The sequence below is a fragment of the Lontra canadensis genome, unplaced genomic scaffold (assembly GCF_010015895.1).
Source record: "Lontra canadensis isolate GAN:19392208 unplaced genomic scaffold, GSC_riverotter_1.0 scaffold96, whole genome shotgun sequence".
Classification (NCBI taxonomy): domain Eukaryota; kingdom Metazoa; phylum Chordata; class Mammalia; order Carnivora; family Mustelidae; genus Lontra; species Lontra canadensis.
Genome location: NW_022631090.1, coordinates 3,933,753 through 3,951,948, shown reverse-complemented (window position 1 = coordinate 3,951,948; position 18,196 = coordinate 3,933,753). Strand labels below are relative to the sequence as shown.

General features: G+C 47.7%; 1 protein-coding gene across 1 annotated transcript in view; it reads right to left on the bottom strand.

The window, feature by feature from the left end:
- PAK3 (p21 (RAC1) activated kinase 3) overlaps positions 1-16,718 on the bottom strand; it is a 240,398-nt gene extending 223,680 nt beyond the window's left edge. Inside the window, exon 1 of the mRNA XM_032837026.1 lies at positions 16,629-16,718. The gene's annotated coding sequence lies outside the window, so the exon portion shown is untranslated. The remainder of the gene's footprint in view (positions 1-16,628) is intronic.
- Positions 16,719-18,196: the final 1,478 nt, after the last annotated feature.

Sequence of the window (18,196 nt, the reverse complement as noted above, 5' to 3'; positions counted from 1 at the left end):
GATTCAGGAGGTACAACTGGGACTAAGGGGGTGGAGATGTGATTATTGCCTGCAGGTTTCTCTTGGTGGCCTTGGAAGTGAACAGGAAGTGAAGTGGACCCCTAAGGTGCATTGTTGCACACTCTGCGTGTTCTGCCACTGCTGACCAGGTCAGTCTTAGGTCTCCGCAGGAGAGGTAGAGGGCAGGGGGATTGGTGAGCAATAATGATGGAGCTGCTTAGAATTAACTCCCTGGACACTTGGAAGAGAGCTATCCAGATTCCTGGGGGTGGATGCAGAGCAAAGTTTGGTTAAGAAGGCAACTGGGCTAGCAGGACCAGGATCGGGTCCCTTACAAGGTGAACCTGGAGACAGGGAACGGTTTGGTACCCTTAATTCCACTGAGATACGAAATCCATACCCATCCCCCTTCAACACACCTGGCTGGGTGCTAGAGTACAAGGTAAAGCCCAGCTGACCCCAAATAGCCAAAGCAATCCTGAGAAAGAAAAGCAAAACTGGAGGGGTCACCGTTCCGGGCTTCCAGTCACATTTCAGAGCTGCAGTGATCAAAACAGCATAATATAGGCATAAAAACAGACACACAGATTAATAGAACAGAACAGAAAACTCAGAAATGAAGCCACGATTGTATGGTCAATTAAGCTTCGACAAAGAGGAATGAATATGCAATGGAAAAAAGAAAGCGTCTTCAACACATGGTATTGGGAAACCTGGACAGCTACCTGCAAAAGGATGAAACTGGACAACTTCCTTACACCATACACAAAATAAACTCAAAATGGATTAAAGATCTAAATGTGAGACCAGAAACAATCAAAACCCCAGAAGCGCACACAGACAGTCATGTCTCTGACATCGACCGTAGCAATATTTTTCCTGTCCCCTGAGGCCAGGGAAACAAAAGCAAAAAGAAACTATTGGGACTTCATCAAAACAAAAAGCTTCTGGGCAGCGAAAGAAACAACCAACAAAACTAAAAGGCAACCCACTGAATGGGAGAAGATATTTGCAAATGACATATACAATAAAGGGTTAGTATCCACACTTATGGAAGGAACTGGTACAGCCCAACTCAGTTCCTCTTTTAAAGGCAACCTCAGAAGTTAAAGGGCTCTGGGCAGGGTGCCACCTCTGCAGACTAAGTCATCACACAGCGCCCCCTTGAGGCCTTTCCTAAAATGGCCCTCTAGTGTCTGTCCGCTCCCAAGTGCTGCTGGAAGGTTATGGACTCTCCTTGCCCTTGCCCTTCCACTCTGCTAGTGAGGACTGTTACATCTCTTCTTTAGTGATTCATCTGAGCATCCCTGCGTGTCTACAACTGTATGTGAAGTTCCCTGGGTACCTGAGAATGATTCTGGACTTTCCCCTGAGAAGGGAGCAGGGCTGGGCTGGGTTGTACTCAAGGAGCAAGTTGTATCTGATTTTGTTCCAGGGCTGCTCTCTGAAGCCAGGATGTCTTAAAGTGTGATCCGTGGGTCACATGCATCACCTGCACCAGCATTTCCCGAGATGCTTGTAAAAATTCAGAGTCCGAGGCTCCTACCTCAGCACTGCAGGATAGGATAGCTCTCTGTGGAACTGAAAGAATCCCCCCAAAAATGGCAGTAGGGACACCTCCCTTTAGTTTTGTCTCATTTGGACATGGTCACCAGCTATATTTTGTCTGTTTTGTGACTGAATCTAAGGTTCTATAGCATGTTATCCAGAATCTGAGTTTTCATTTTTTTTTAAGATTTTATTTATTTATTTGAGAGAGAGAAAGAGAGAGTTCGAGCACGAGCGGGGGTAGGGGGGCAGAGGGAGAAGCAGACTCCCCGCTGAGCAGGAAGCCCATTGTGGGGGCTGGATCCCAGGACCCTGAGATCAGGACCTGAGTTGAAGGCAGACGCTTCACTGACTGAGCCACCTAGGCATCCCCAGTCTGTGTTTTCCGAGAGTATGCCATTTTTTTTTAAGAGCTTAATCCAGAGTCACGTCTGAGGCCTTAGCGAGAAGAGTAAAGTTGAAAGCAGGAGTTCCTTCCTTCCCTTAATTGATCCATCCATCAGTCTTCAATACATCAGGGCTTGGATGCTTTGGGGAATACAGACATGAGTAAGACATAGCCAGTGTCATCAAAGAGTTTAAAGCCTACCTAGGGAGACAACAAACACACTCTCATGTTAACTGTCACCAAAACAAAGGAGTACAAGATCCATGCTGAACATGCATTAGAGATGAACACGTGGCGCTGAAGGCCTGAGATAGGAACCTGCTTCAAAAGACACCCCCCACGTCCCTCGGAGGTGCTGCCAGACATCTCGCTCAAGCCAGACACACAGAAGTCTTCCTAGATGGCTCCCTCCCCTCAGCCCCTCCCCCACCCATACCCAGTGCCTTTGCAAGTCCTTTTGGCTCTGGCTGTGAAATGGATCCCAAATCAGCTTGCTATTCTCTATGGCCACTGCTACCCGCCTAGCCCAGGCCACCAGCAATCTCTTTGCCTGGTGTCCTCTCCTGACCTCCTAGCTCGCCCCCACCCCCACCGCCACCCCGTGTGTTTCTCATTGCCACTCTCCGGTCCAATTTTGTGTAGCAGTCAGAGTGCTATTTTAAAAGTATAAATTAGATTACTTTGATCCCTCACTTAAACATGTCAGTGACTTCCTCCTGCGCTCAGCATAGGGACAAAACTCGTTCTCATGGCCTGCCAGACCCAGCCTGGCCTCCGACCTCACTGAGCACCACTTTCTACCCAGCTCACTGGTCTCTTGGAGTCGCTTGAAGATGGTGAGACTCCACCTCAGGGTGTCCATGCAAGCCGTTTTCCCCTGCTCAGAACACTGTTAATATTTATCCATCTTTTGGATCTCAGCTTGGATGTCACTTGCCCCAGAAAGGCCTTTCGTGATTCCCCACCCATCTAAATTAAGTCTCTCTCATTAAGGTCTCTCCTGCTGCACTGTTGTTCCCCTGCATGGCACTAACTGCAATTGATTATAGGTGCCTGGGTTTATTTGTGTAATGTCCATCTCCTCCTTTAGACTGTGAGTTTTGTGAGGGCAGGGCATAGGTCTACTTTGCTTAAAACCACGTTCTAAGTGCCTAGCACAACATCTGATATGTAATAGAGGCTCGAGGGGCCCCTGGGTGGCTGAGTCAGTTAAGCATCTGGCTCTTGGTTTCTGCTCAGGTCGTGATCTCGGGGTCATGAGATCAAGCCCCCCCGCCTCAGGCTCTGTACTCTGTGCAGTCTGCTTGGGATTCTCTCTCCCTCTCCCTCTGCCCCTCTGCCCTGTACTCCGTCTCTCTCTCCCTCTCTCTAAAATAAATAAATAAATCTTTAAAAAAATAGATGCTCAGTGTGTGTCCTTGTTCGAAAGGATGAAAGAATAAAGTCATAAGGAAGTGAGGTGGTCTGAGAAGGCTTTCTGGAGAAGAACCAGCAGGACAATACCCGGAGCAAAGCCCTGGAAATGGGTATTCATGCACAAGGTATGTTCTGGGGATGGGGCAGGTATGAGTAGAGTGTGGGGTCTGTGTGAAAGCAATACTATCGGAAATGCACGTTAGAGTCCTTTGTAGTCATATATTAAGAAGTCTGAAAATCCAGGCTAAGCAGCAGGACCTTGATTTGGTACTTTCCACCATGCCACTACCCTAATCTGGTCCCATGGATCCCCCAAAACAGCCCAGGGTGGGCAGACGGCACTCCTCCTCCATGGCTACAAGCAGTTAGAGGTGGTATGGGCCCTCCTCCTCCCATCTCCAGCCATGGCCAAGGGCCCTGCAGGACTGGGAATGAGCAAGGGGAAGGGGTGGTGAGGAAGGACTTGTTGTCAATGGACAAGCAAACCTTTGGGTCCTCCTGGGTCATGCAAACCCTTCCGATTATTCTGGGTCCTCTTAGGTCATCCAAACCTTTCTGAATATTCTGTAGGGGTCTCACTTCCCATCTAGACCCTTCCTATTCAAGGCCACAGAGACATCTAGTAGCAATAGTGGGGCCGGCCTCAAAAGGTTATCACAAGGATTAAAATGGTTACCACATGGCAGGTCCTTAGCTTAGTGCCCAGCGCACAGTAAGCACTCATTGAATGCTAGATGTTATGATTCCTCCTCTGTAAAATGAGACTAATAATAGTACCTATGCCCCCACGGGATTGTTGTCACTATTAAATGAGATAACACATGGAAATGCCCAGCACATAATCAGCACCCAATAAGTGTGAGCTATTCCTGCGTTATTAATAGCACGATGGCAGTGGCAATAATACTCAATAGTTCAGGGAAGGAGTAGCAAGGGCTGAGCTAAGGCACAGACATTGGGGAATCCGCTGAAGGCGGTGCAGGCCTGAAATGGTCACTCCGGGCCCCAGAGGTGGGGATTCATTTAGAGAGAAAAGTTCAGAGACCAGTACACAGCCAGTGCGGCGGGGCGGGGCAGGGGGCGGGAGCAGGTTGCTTGGTCACCAGGTTGAGGCAGGTGATGCCCTGGGAGGTGCCCCCCCTTAAGGCAGGCCCTGTCACCAGGGCCCAATTCCCAGCTCCATTGATCAGGTAGGAACTGTCACTATGGCAGCATCTGGTTGCCGTACCTGATGTATTACTTGGGGAGGAGAGGCGCAGGCTCTCCCGCCTGTTGTCTTGGAGGAATGCCAGAAGGAAATACATGCTGGCTGGGGCTGCCACCGGAGGCGAGGTGGGGCAAGCTGCAGAACCCTGTGTTCTCCCTGCTCCTGAGGACATTGCCCAGCAGGCCTCCTCCCTAGTTTTGTTACTTTGTGAACCATGGGGTCCACCTCATCAACATTTTTGTTACTTTGTGAGCCATTTCGGGGCCTGGGAATCAGAAGCTGTCCAGGAGGCCCACGGGTGCTTTGGAGGTACTGTTGCAGGAAGCCCTGTCAGCAATAGGATGTCCCCACACAAAAAGGCCCTGTCCCCTGCTTGTCCCAAACAATGCGTACCACATGGGCATCAGCAACCTCTGCTGGGCCAGAAGGGAGGCCCAAAGATGACCAGACACTGAGAAACCAGGGACCAAAGGGCCCACAAGGGTCACTCAAGTTGGCAACTGGCTGACAGTAAGGACACCTTTCAAGCACTTCTATATACCGGGAACTGCGCTGAGAAATTTGTGAGAATTATCTTGTTTATTCCTGAATGTGTGGAGGGGGGGACCTTAATCAATACCTACTCTTTTATCTCCATTATACAGGTGAAGAGACTGGAGTTTAGAGAGGGTCAGCCACTTTTCCAAAGTGCCTGGGCCAGGACCTACACCTCTCCATGGGGCTATGTGTACACCTAATAATAATAATAATAATAATAATAAGCTGTTGGAGCGCCTGGGTAGCTAAGTCGGTTATAATGCCTCTGACTTGGGCTCAGGTCATGATCCCAGAGTCCTGAGCTAGAGTCCCACATTTCGCTCCCTGCTCAGCGGGGAGCCTGCTTCTTCCTCTGCCTCTGCCCCCCCACCCCCTCAGGTCGTGATTGCTCCTCCTCTCTCTCGCTCTCCCTCTCTTTCAAATAAATGAATAAAACCTTAAAAAAAATAAGCTGCCATTTATTGAGCACAAACTCTGGGGTAAACCCTTGATCTATATGATCTATATGATTCCTTCCCTGAATTCCATGAAGTAGGTACAAATTATTACTCTTTTCATTTCACAAAGTTAAAGGAAGTTAGGTGGTTAAGAAACTTTCCGAGATCACACAGCCACGAGACAGGGCCGGGATTTGGACTTGGGCAAGTGACTGCAGCTCCCGGCCCTTACACTGCCTTCTCTTTTTCTCCAAAATAGCTCTTTGGCCAGGGAAAACATGAAGACAGCTGCAAGTGCATAGCTTGACCCATTTGTTTTTGTTCAATGATCTTCACGGACAAGGGAGAGTCAGGATCATTACAGTTGGGAGACCTGACCGACTGAGCCACCCAGGACCTTGAGGCCTACTTGACTCTCAGGACTGAGAGAACAGTCTCCGCGGAAAATGGGTGGAAGTCTTCGTCTGAGGGCTCCAACTCAAAAGAGATTTTTAGAGACCAATACAAGACCTTGCCAGGAAAGAGCAAAGAAAGAGGGGGAAAAATTGTTTTTGTGCAGCAAGGTTGAGTGCATGAATTCCAGTCATCGTGAAGAGTTGGGCTTCTTCAAATGGGGCATTAGCTTAGGGTCTAAGGATAGACTCCATCCCATGGACATATTATGGAAATCTCTGTGCCTGGATGTGTTGTGCTCATGACTTAGAGACCCACTGATCCTAGTCCTGTGAGTCTGAATTGGTGGCTGCCAAATACCCCTTGCTCTATGCCCCAAGTCTGATAATGACAATCAACCAAGAAGGACTCAGGTAAGTTGAAAATGCAAGAATCCAAGCCTATTCTGCCCCCTTCCCCGGGCTTTCCCCCCTAATCCAAACCCCCATTAGCTGAGAGCATCCCGGAACTCCCTCCTGACCTCTGGTCCCCTCTAGCCTTGATGCCAGCTTCCTGACAGGATTAGGAGGAGAAAAATACCTGGTAGGTTTCCTGGCCCCGTAATCTGTGAAACTAACAAAAGTCACGGGGTCTCGGGCATTTCTCTCCCAATGCCAGCCTGCACGGTGCTACTCAGTTCCCGATGTGTCAACAGCAAAGCCTGTTTCCTGGCCCCAGCATTCCAACGATACGTGACCCTGGCCACATCACTCTGCCCTCAAAATGAACTCGCCTCTCTTCCCTGGTATCTGAAGTTATTCAAAGTCTTTGGGGCTGAGTCTTCACAGCCAAGAAAAGCTCTTGCTGCACACACTTGCCTTTGGCATAACTGCCTTATTACCGTGGGGGAACGGTTCGTAGCCAAATACTCCATTTAACCATTCAGGCCCCAGGACCAGGGAGCCAGACGCCCTGCGCCACCCACCAGCCAAATGAACTTGGTGTGCAAGTCACCTAGCGGCTCTGGGACTCAGTTTCCTTCTCTGAAAGATGAGTAGGTGGCTAGTCCCTACCCTCGACAGAGTTGTGGGAGGGTGTAGATTCGACAACTCGTGCCACCATGAGAGCAGCGCAGGGCCTGGCACACGGCTCAGTAAATGGTAGCTATATATAAAAAGGAAGTCTTGCTTCGTCCTTTCTCAGAAACGCGGCTACTGAAGATTTTGTGACAAAGGGCCTGAAATATGCTCATTACCGAAGAGCTGGCCAGTCTGCTCATCCAGGCCTGCTCTTATTCGAAGCAACATTCTGCTCTCCGCTTACCTAGGCAGAAACCAGCCCCAGGGAACTAGGTCAAAAACCAACCTCCTTGAATGCAGTCTCCTGTCACAGGTTTCTTTCTTTCTTTCCTTTTTTTTTATTTTTTAAGATTTTTTAAAATTTTTAAGTAATCTCTACACCCATCGTGGGGCTCGAACTCACAACTCCGAAACCAAGAGTTACATGCTCTACCAACAGAGCCAGCCAGGCACCCCTGGTGTCTCGGGTTTGTAAGCCAGAGCTACTGGGAGGCGGGGACTTTCTCACTTTGGGAAATGGCTTTCCTTTCCTCAGGCCAGAAAGCCCAAGGGTTCTCGCCTCCTGAAATATACCACAGGAGGGGGTTCCTGCCTTCTGTGAATCACCTAAGAAGCTGGTTAAGACATAAGACTTGCTGGGTCCCCTCTTGGAGTTGCAGATTCAGGGGCTTGAGGTGGGGACTCTCGCTTTGCATGTGCCCCAAGTGATTTTGTCACAAAAGCACGCTCTCTGACTTTGGACATGAGCATGCTTTATTTAAATGGAAGGCACTGCAAAATAGATCTGTGATTCCTAGGTCCTCATTTTATATGTGAGGAACCAGCTTCCGAGAGACATTTAAGCCCTTGTTCAAGGTCATGCAGCTAATCCGTACCAAAACCAGAATCGGAACCTGGGTCTTCTGCCTCCCCATTCACTGTATGCTCCATTTACTGACTAACTTTGCCTCTCAGCAAGAATTTTCCTTTCCAGTTTAAGTACGCAGAAGGGTGTCCTTCCTGGTTCTAATCAGAGTTCAAAAGCAATGCTACCTTTGGGGAATAATTTAGTAAAAACAAAGCACGATGATTCCAAATCCTACTAAAAACATCAAACATGGTTTTAAAAAGAAAAGAAAACCTGGCCTTTCCCCTTATGATCATCCATAAGGAGAAAGGGGACACATGATTTATGTGGCGAGACCATATTTGTGGCTACAATGCTTCAGTTTTAAATTATTCAGTACTGAAGAAGAGATACCCTAGCTTTAAGATGGGATACCCGTGAGCTTAACAACGAAAAGTATTCCTTTTTCAAGGCTGCAAAGATGAACAATTATATTATCTGGTCATCAGTTCCCCGGTGAATTCTCCTTACGCTATTCCAAACCTTTAAAAGAAAGAAAAAAAGTCCAGCAAATATTAGATAGGACCTAGAGCCATTTGCCAAATACCAAGATTTTGAGGTAAGTGGGAAACCACAAATCATAAATGTCAATAGTTCAAATAATCCAAATGATTCCTTTGGGTACCATAACCCCCCCCCCCCGCCATCTTCTGACAACTCAAAAGCATCCCAGTAACAGGCTGTGTGTGTACCACGCTAGGTAAAGGGAACGATGGGTAAGTACGAAGGATGTTCTTAAATCTATCTGATTGGAAAACAGCACCTCAAAGGCACTGAGGTCCATCCCTAGAGGAGACCAGTAGAGGGACTTGATGTCAGGAAAATGCATTCGACACAGTTCCAGTTGGAAATGAATCAAAAAGCCTGTTTGCTTAAATAAGGTGCCAGATTTTTAGCTAGCAAGCAGTGGGGGTAGGTCAGGAGCCTTTCCCAGCAACGTCCAACTCTGAGAGCACCGTCTCCTCTCCAGCTGTGTCTCCACCATCTGTAAAATGGGTAACCATCATCACCATCCGTTTGTGGGCCTCATGCTGCTCTGCCACCCCTCAAGGAATTTTAAGGTTGCTGCTGTCACGCTAAGACAAAAGAGAATTCTCAAACTACACAACCGACCCCGTGACTTTCATCTTCTCCTAATCCTCAGACCTACTGGTGGCCTAGAGTAGACACCAAATTCCCCAGGGCCATATGTGGACATAGACAGAAAGGAGAGGCAGAAGATGAAGCAAGCGGTGGCGGAGTGAGGGGAGAAACTACACCTGTCCCCGTTTGCCACTATTCCCTTTGCAGAGGGTGACATCACTGTTTATTTCTGTGAGAATAACTTCTCATGGGAGGGCCTCAAACTTGTCCTCTTTGCAGGAAGTCAAGTTGGATAGAAGCTGACTCCTACTCAGCACTCGGCCTCTGGAAAATTCTGGAACCAATCTAGCTGACCTCAGAGGTTGGTGAAGATGCGACAGTAGCTTTTTTCCCAAGCGTCTTACAAGGTAGATCTCTGAAGTCAATTTGCCATTGTCCACCGCCGCAGCTGCTGCCAACAAAAATGACCCTAAGTTGCCATTCATTTCACAGCGAATTTAGACGGACTTGATGTCAGGAAAATGCGTTCGACACAGTTCCAGTTGGAAATGAATTAAAAAGCCTGTTTGCTTAAATAATTGAAGGTGAACCATGTATTACATATATTTCGTGTGCAGTTAGGGATTTCTGCTCCAAGCCTTTCTTGTGCCAAATATGAATTCCTCCCTAATACTTGATTTAAGAGCCGAAATCTTAATTATGGGAAGGAGGAGTGAAGTATACTTTTATATTCTGTGGTTGGAATGTAAATTGGTAAAAAAAAAAAAAAAGAAAGAAAGAAAGAAAAGAAAAAGAAGGAAAAAAAAAGAAAAAAGAACACTTCAGAGAACAATTTGGCAAGATCTAGGGAAAAAAATTACCTGAACAAAGCCAGTCCTCAGAATTTATCTTAAGGAAATAATGAGCCCAGTGCATATGATACAGTCCAAGGACATTCACTGTGGCCTTGTTTGAGTGCTCATAAAAGAACAGAGGGTCAATTGGGATTTTTCAAGTTTGAAACAGTTCTATACAACTGAAAGACACTTTAAAATCTAAGCGAAAAAGTAAACAACAAACCTCTTAAACTACTTACAACAGAGGTAAGTGTTAACTGCTGTCAGAAATATGCAAAGAGATTGCAGTTACTGAGATGAGAAAGAACAACAGAATAGAAAAATAGGCCAATACACACACAAAAAGGTATTCAACCTCTCTGGTACCCCCCCAAAAAGCAAAGAAAATGGGGATTGTTTTCAGCTACCCATTGTCAAAGATTCTAAAGCCCAGAGTATCTGAAATTGGTGAGGAAGAGCCGAGCTAGAGACATGGCCGTTGCTGGTGGAAGATAAATGGCTATAATCTTCCTAGAAGGCAATTTGGGCAGGGGTCTATTAAAATCAAGGATATGCTGACCGAAGTCTTTGAACCACCGGTTTCACAACTGGGCATTTATTCTACAAAAACCCTTACAAGAGTACACAGGGGTGCAAGTAAAAGGAAGTCGCCTGCCCCAATATATAATAATTCTTTTTAAAAATTAGAAATAATATAAAAATTCACAAAAGAAAGCTGGATTAAAGACATTATGTCCCAACCACAGAAATTAGAGTACTACGCAGCTCTTAAAAAGAATGAGACAGGTCTAGGCATACTAGCAGGAAAAGACATCCAGACAAAGAGTTCCATGAAAAGCATGTTGGAGAACAGTATTAAGAATGCTGGTCACATCCTTTGTTATTTCATGCACAGAGATACATGTAGGAATATTCATAAAAACATGCACAAATGATAAGTGCCAAATGGTGAAGAGGGTAAGGATCAGGTGGTGGAGAGGCCCAGAACATTCTATCTACTCCAGACTTCTATTTTTACAGGCATAAGCGTGTATTATTTTATTTTTTAAAGATTTTATTTATTTATTTGATAGAGAGAGAGAGAGAGCACAAGTAGGCAGAGAGGCAGGCAGAGGTAGAGGAGAAGCAGACTCCCCGCTGAGCAGGGAGCCTGATGTGGAACTCAATGCCAGGACCCTGGGTTCATGACCTGAGCCGAAGGCAGAGGCTTAACCAACTGAGCCACCCAGGCACTCCAAGCATGTATTATTTTAATCATAAAAGAGCTTTTTTGAAACAAGAAGTAAGACAAGCTGTGCCACTCCCCCACAATCTCCCAGCCTCTAAAAATCTCTTCTTCAAATACATGGTGTTACTGCATCTAAGATAATTTCTAATACCCAAGCTAAGGGCTTCTGCTACTTAGAAATTACAAAACACCAGAAAGAAGTGAAAGGGGTGCCCCCAAGATTTTAAGAGAGTTTCCTTTCATGCTATTAGGGTGAAATGGACACCCTCTCCCATGTTTTCACATCTCTCGCCGTTCTTCCTGCCCTGCCTCCTTTGCCTCGCAGGTTTTCCATAATCTTGGGGAAAGGAGACAGACTCATTCACTTCAGTTTTTCTTCTGTTTTTACCTCAGGAACTGAATCCGTTCCCTCCCCCAGTCTATTCGGCACAAGGATCACCCCAGTATTTCCAATCCCCACCACACAACCAACGCCACCCCCAGTTAAGGCTGACAAGTCCAACTCTGGGAATCTTTTGTATTTAGGGAGCATCTACAGGTGACCTTAGGCTGTGTACCAACACCAACAGCTGGCAGAGTGAGAGTCCTGCACCTACAGCACCCTCAAATTCCATGCCCTTTTGTGGGGGAGTTCATCAGTGGCCTTCATCAAACTTTCAAGGAGGTCATGGGTCCACAAAAAAAGTGAATCATCACCAAGGAAGAAGGACTTGGTAATTGAATCATCCACTGAGCATCGCGCAGAATACCCAGTCCCGAGGTTTCCATCTGGCCGCTTGACTGGATGAATCAGACAACAGGACACTCAAAAGGAACAGAAAGAGACAGGGGAACATGCATGGCCTTTTCGGGCTCCACTAGAAAACCGTCTTTCCACTAAAGTGGCCACACGAGAGCCCACACAACTCAGACCTGGACGTGACCTTCAAGTCCCACCTGAATGAGCCAACCCGCACTCCCCTGAAGTACACAAGAAGACGGCTGGGTCTAGTGAGTGGAAAGAGAATTAGGAGGCAGCAGATCTGAGTTTAGGCTCTAGAATGACTTCTGTTCTGTCACGTGATAGCTGTGGGAGCCTAGAGAACTCGCTGCACTTCTCTAGCATTTTGCTTGTCCAAAACAGAAGCTTTGCACCACATGAACTTGGAAAAGCATTTGCAGTGCTACCATTATCAACCTCCCCTACTGGACAGGTATTTCTGCCAAACTCTCCAGAAAAGAGGAGGACTTTGCTCTCACTGTCCAGTAGTGCAGGCTTAAAGTCACAGTGTCTCCTCTCATTGCTAACCTAAACCTTTCCTACTGCCACTGAAGCTCGTCGCTTTCATTCAGAGAGTGGCCAGTTGTGTGTAAGGTGCACAGTGGAATGGGCAACTCTAAGGCCTCCCTGTCAGTCTCTACCCCCGACACAGCTGGCAATGGTTATTAGCTCTTAATTCTCAAGAAAGGCACTCTTCCTTCAAGGCAGCTTAAAAGAAGAGAGGTTGAGGGAATTAATGAAGAGCCAAGGGAATCGGAGAGGGTCAATAGTCACACGAGGGCTTTTTCTTCTGCCTTTAAATTTCCTTAAAGCTAGCCACACCTTCCTATTGACCACATGGTCCGGGCACAGGGGCCACTGAACATGAACCCAACAGTGTCTGCGTCCAAGGTGGCCCTCCGGAACTACTTCTGCAGTGGAATGAGTCTGAAGGATAAAAGCAACTTTCCAACTCAACTTAATTTCCACCTCCAAGGTTCTCTGGTCAGCAGGGTGTGTTCAAATTGATGGGATTTTTTTTTTACGGCTGTGCTGATGATACCCCGGCCCAGGAAATGAGAGGCCATGCTGGAATCTTCAGGAAGTGAAAGGAAGTAAGCGCAAAGAACTGAGTCACCCAAGGTTGAATGAGGATAGGTCTTTGCAGTCAAAGCCGAGCAGAGAATTGAGGCAGTCTGCCCGACAGTGCAGCAGAAAAACAGGCTTTGGGCCTGAATTATCAGGATAATTGCCTTAATTCTGCACTTCCCTTTCATAATAACCTCGAGTTTATATAGAGCCGTTCTTCTAAAGAGCTCAAAATACTTGCACAGATATTATCTCAGTTGTCATCACACCATCACAGACGGTGAGAGCAATGATTATGATCAGCCTCATTTGACGCATGGGGGAAGGAAGGCCTAGAGGGCGAAGCAAGGCGTCCAAGTTTACCTAGTAAGATATGGACAGCCTCCGAACTCTGCGGGAAAGGCCCTTGCCTGGCATTGCCCAGCGAATATTCTTCTCAATAGCAGTCTGGCCAAATGCCTGTCAGAACACTGGGTTCTGTGGGCAGACACATCTAGGAAAGGCTGCAGATTCTCTTCTCCTGGCGACTCACAATACACAAGAGCCTGGGGAAGGCTTTTAAGGAGGCCTGAAGTAAACAAACCTGTTTTTGTTTAAGCAAGAATTTCCCAAATTTAACTTGACCACAAAACTCTGTGTCTGGATGTGAGTGTGTAACACCTACTGACATCCGGTGGAACTAGGCTTCTTCAGCTTCCACACTGGCAAGCCCCTGGTCCAGCCACTAGACTTACCTGAGCACAGACACAGCAGACACGTCCTCTCCCTTCCAGCCCGAGCTGTGGGGAAATGTGCCTTAGAGACGCTGCCTGATACTTGCTGCTACTGACAGCCAATGAGCAAAGGACCTTGGTGCACCCAAAGGACCCCAGGCGGTCATCTCCTCTGCCTCGGGGCATTGGCCAGGCTGGGGGCGGGGAGGGGTATGCGGAGAGGGGGTAGTCAATGTTTCTGCTTGCATTCCTTTCAAACAGAACCCAGGGCTATTTTTTTGGTCTTCATTTCAGGGAGGAGATGCTCAGGATGCTGGTCCAAGCCCTCAGAGCCCACATGCTTAACTACTGTGATTGTGCGTCCACCAGGTACTTCCAGCAGAAATCATTAATCTTTTAGGTTCGTTTCCAGTGCCATTTATCAGCCCGTGTCATCGACCCCAACACAACAAAACGGGAGACTCAGAAAGGGCCCCTGTTCTGGACTAACTGCGGGCATGTTAAAGTCAGTCCTCACACAGCCATTCCTGACTATGCACCTGACATTCAGGACGGAAATCCTGGGATATTATTAATTACCAGTGACACCACTAACAGTATCTAAAATGTAATAGTCCCTGAAGACCCTGTCCTGGTTAATTTGCATTTTACATATAATCCAAATGATAAAAGAGAACAGATAATGGATTTCATATTTATTACTACTATTTCCATGCTTTCAGTAGTCAGTGTTTCTCCAGCACCCACACCATGAGAGAAGGTACCCACACCGACATTGGTAACTTTTTGTGCACAAAGCAAATGCAGTGCAGTATATCTCTCCTTATCTATCCACTGGCTACACAAAAGATTCTGTGTAAATGGCTTTGGGGTAAAAATCTTTACTGTAAAGGTCAGAGGGGCACTGTTATTGAAAATGATTTGATTATGAAGCCTTTTGTAAAGCAACACATTCTGCGATGTGAATACTGTCCATCTAGGTCATTTGCCTTGCAAATACATACGTACCCATGGAGACTTGCTTAAAGCAAAACACTAATATTTTTCAATGAGCTGGACCTTTCTTAAGATGGGGAGGTATGCTGATCCTTATCAATCTGCAATACTGACTCCTTTTAGATTCACCATTAATCACCATCCTAGTCCACGGAGACTCTTCTGAGTTTGTGACAGTAATACTTCGGAGGACTCCCAGCAGTCTTGCTTAACCATGACCCCTCTGCCTTTGTAGATGCCCGTACTTCAACTTGACCACCTGGTGAATTATTTCTTCAAGACTCACTCAAATATCACGTCCCCCTGAAGCCAGCCTGCCTATCTAACTGTTTTTCTTTCTTTCTTAAAAGATTTTATTGAGAAAGAGAAAAAATGCACACATGCACAGGGAAGTTGGGGGGAGGGGCAGAGGGAGAGAGAGAATCTCAAGCAGTCTCCCTGCTGATCGTGGAGCCTGATCCTGAGATCATGACCTGAGCCGAAATCAAGAGTTGGACGCCTCGCTGACTGAGCCACCCAGGTGCCCCTGAGCCTCTCCTGATCACACTTCCCACTCCCAGCTAGGCACCCCTCCTCTGTGCTCTCATAGTACCCGGCCTATCTCTTGTCATACTCTACCGTAATCATCTGCTTACACACTTCTACCTTGCCTTCCTGACAGTGTACTCCCTGAGAGCTGAGATGATGGTTTATTCATTTATTTGTTTATATACTTCCAATACCTAGCATTACCACTGGCACATAGCAGGTGTTTAATAAATGTCGGTTGTTTGACTGAACAATCACTACCCTTAACTTTACATTTGTGGTCCCAGACAAATAATGCTTTCTTAAAATTTCAGATAAAACATACAAGAGAAGGCCTAGCAGTTTTGTTCATGTTTGTTGATTTCTTCTTTCTTTGATTAAAAAAAAAAAGAGAATACCAATTCACATATTACAGTTCCAGGAGAAAAAAATAAACCTTCTAACCCAAATTCACTACTAATTCATAGGTGCATCCAGTATATTCACTTTTCTCCAAACATACAGCTACATCCTAGCTCAAAGGTAACATCACTGCAGTAAAGACGACATGAGCATCCACTAATTAAAGGGGTGCTGGGGGAGGCACTGCAGGGATTACTGTAAGAGTTTTTGGATCCTCATTGGCTGAGAGAGGGAAACCTGCTAAGAAAGTTGGGCATCTTTGGGGGAACAATAATGATGTCCAGTAGGACTCGGTCAATCCGGCTGGAAATTCCACAAGCAGAATGTCCTAAGCAACAGCCCCAAGCTGGGGGGATTTCCATCACCTTGAAACCATCATTATCCTTCCAATGTGGGCAGAACAGGTTGGACCTGATCTGCCTGCGTGTTACTGCAATCTGGCTTGGCATGGGATGATACCCAAAGACATGTAATGCCAGGAGTAACCCAGCCCCATGGCGCAGACACACACACACAAACACACTACACCCCACACTCCAACTCATACTCAACTGGATCCCACACAAAACCCGCACCATCCCCCCCCACACACACACACATGCCACCGCATTCCTGTGTGTCCAGTCACACACACAGGGAGTGCCCCCTCACATTCTCTCACTTCCCCAGTGTGCCCGGCCCACACCCCACACCGCCGGCAGACTGCAGCCTAGCCTGGAACTGGAAGCTGGTGCGGACTGGTTTTTGTTGTATGTAACAAAGCCCCATGCACCCAGGTGCCCAGCTGGATCGGCTCCATCCATCTCTCCCCGCCCCCATCCACGAGCTCCCAGAACAAGAGAAAGCTCAGCTCTGGGAAGTGATGCGGGGAGTGGGGGTGCACAGAAAGAGAGCTTGAGGGGGGGCGGGGGGGCGGGAGTCCATGCAGCTTCGGGGCTCCCTCGCCCCAAAGTCGGAGGGACGGCGAACTGGCCAAGGGACGGAGCTGCCCTCCCGTCCCATCGCACCCCGTCTATTCATAGGAAAAAAAAAAAAAACCAACGCGGAGAAATCGTCGCTCCCCGCTCCCGCCACGAGCCCTCCCGGCGACTCTGGGAGCCAGGGGCGCTCCAACTGCCCGCAACAAAGCGCCCCCCGAACAGACCTGTTCCAGGCTCTCGGCGGCCCGAGCGCAGGCAGCCGCTGCTCAGGGTTCTGCCCTTCGCTGCCGAGGACGGGAGGAGGAGCAGGAACCGGGGGAGGAAGGAGGAGGAGAGGGGAGAGGAGACGGTGGCGGTGGCGGCGCGAGGAGGACTAGGACTAGGAGGAGGAGGAGGAGGAGGAGGAGGAGGAGGCGGCGGCGGCGGCTGCGTCTGCGGCCACTGCCTAGGATGCTCCAGCGGGAGGCAGGGCCGGGCGCGCGGGGCGTGGGCTCACGTGCGCCCCGCGGCCCCGGGATGCGCGCGCGGCTGGGTGTGTGAGAGCATCTGGGTGGTTTTGACTGTGATTATTCCAATTCCGACCTAGTCTGGAACTTGTGGTTCCTGCAGCCAGGCGGAAGTGAAACCCTTTCACTCTCCCAAGCCTGATTGTGCCGACCCAGCGATGGGGGTGGGGGGTGAAGGAGCAAGGGCGGGGAGAAGGGGTTCATACCAGGGCTCAGGGCCTGCGGTCAACGCCCGCACCTCTTTTTTCAGTCTTCTTTCTGGGTACTGATGGCTTGCGTTCGCAAGTGTCTCTGGCAAACCTAGGGCCAAAGAGAATAACAGATAGCGACCAGGAGACCGAGGATAGTCCCTATCCATGACCCATTGTGTTGAGCAAGCACTCACGCTGTGCTGGGCCGGCTGTTTCCATTACCCAGAAGGCAATTTTCGGTTCTAACTTGGGATTGACTTTCATGAGTTTGAGGTGCCCATAACTTCATACAAGATCCACCTACATTCCACCGTTACTCCTGTGTCTCATTGCAGTGCAACATCTCGGCACTTGTAACCACGGTGACATCCCAATCAGTTCTGTACTTTTTAGTCTGCTTACCTAGGCAGCATTATCCAGGTCCCTAGCTTCCCTGGTGTCAAGGGTCATTTAATTCTCGTGCCAGTCCCCCTCTAGGACTGGGATATTCAGTTTAGATGAGAACCAAGACTGGTTTCCTGGAGGTCATACAGTTGAAGATCATCATAGACCCAGCTGGAGACCCCATTTGGATTTGGACCCCTAACGCTAAGATAAGGGGAAACCAATTGTGAGAAGCACAACTTTTCCACATGGTTCAATCCTTTTTGAAATCCTTGCTTAGAACTCTGCTGAAAGTCTTCCTTCCAGTCCCTTTCTAAGGTTTTCACTTCGTCTTGCCCATGGTTTATGCTTGTAGAGTACTTTGGAATTTACAAAGCACTTCCCGACAACAGGATCCCTACCATACCATCTCTGTGAATTAGACAAGGAAAATATCATTATTCATATTTTACACATGAGGAAACAGATTCTGCAAGATTAAGTGGTTTTGCCTGACATTACAGGCTAAGAAGTGGCACATCAGGAACTGGGACCCAGATCTTCGGGTTTCAAGGCCAAAGTTCCTTTTTAAAATTACATCTTGGAAAAACATTTCAAACTCATCTATCTATCTCCATGTTGGAGGTAAATGGCTTTGTGCCTTCACTAAGTTGAAATTGTTAATTAAAATTTTTCAAGAAAGTATTTCCACTTAGATGCATACATTTACGT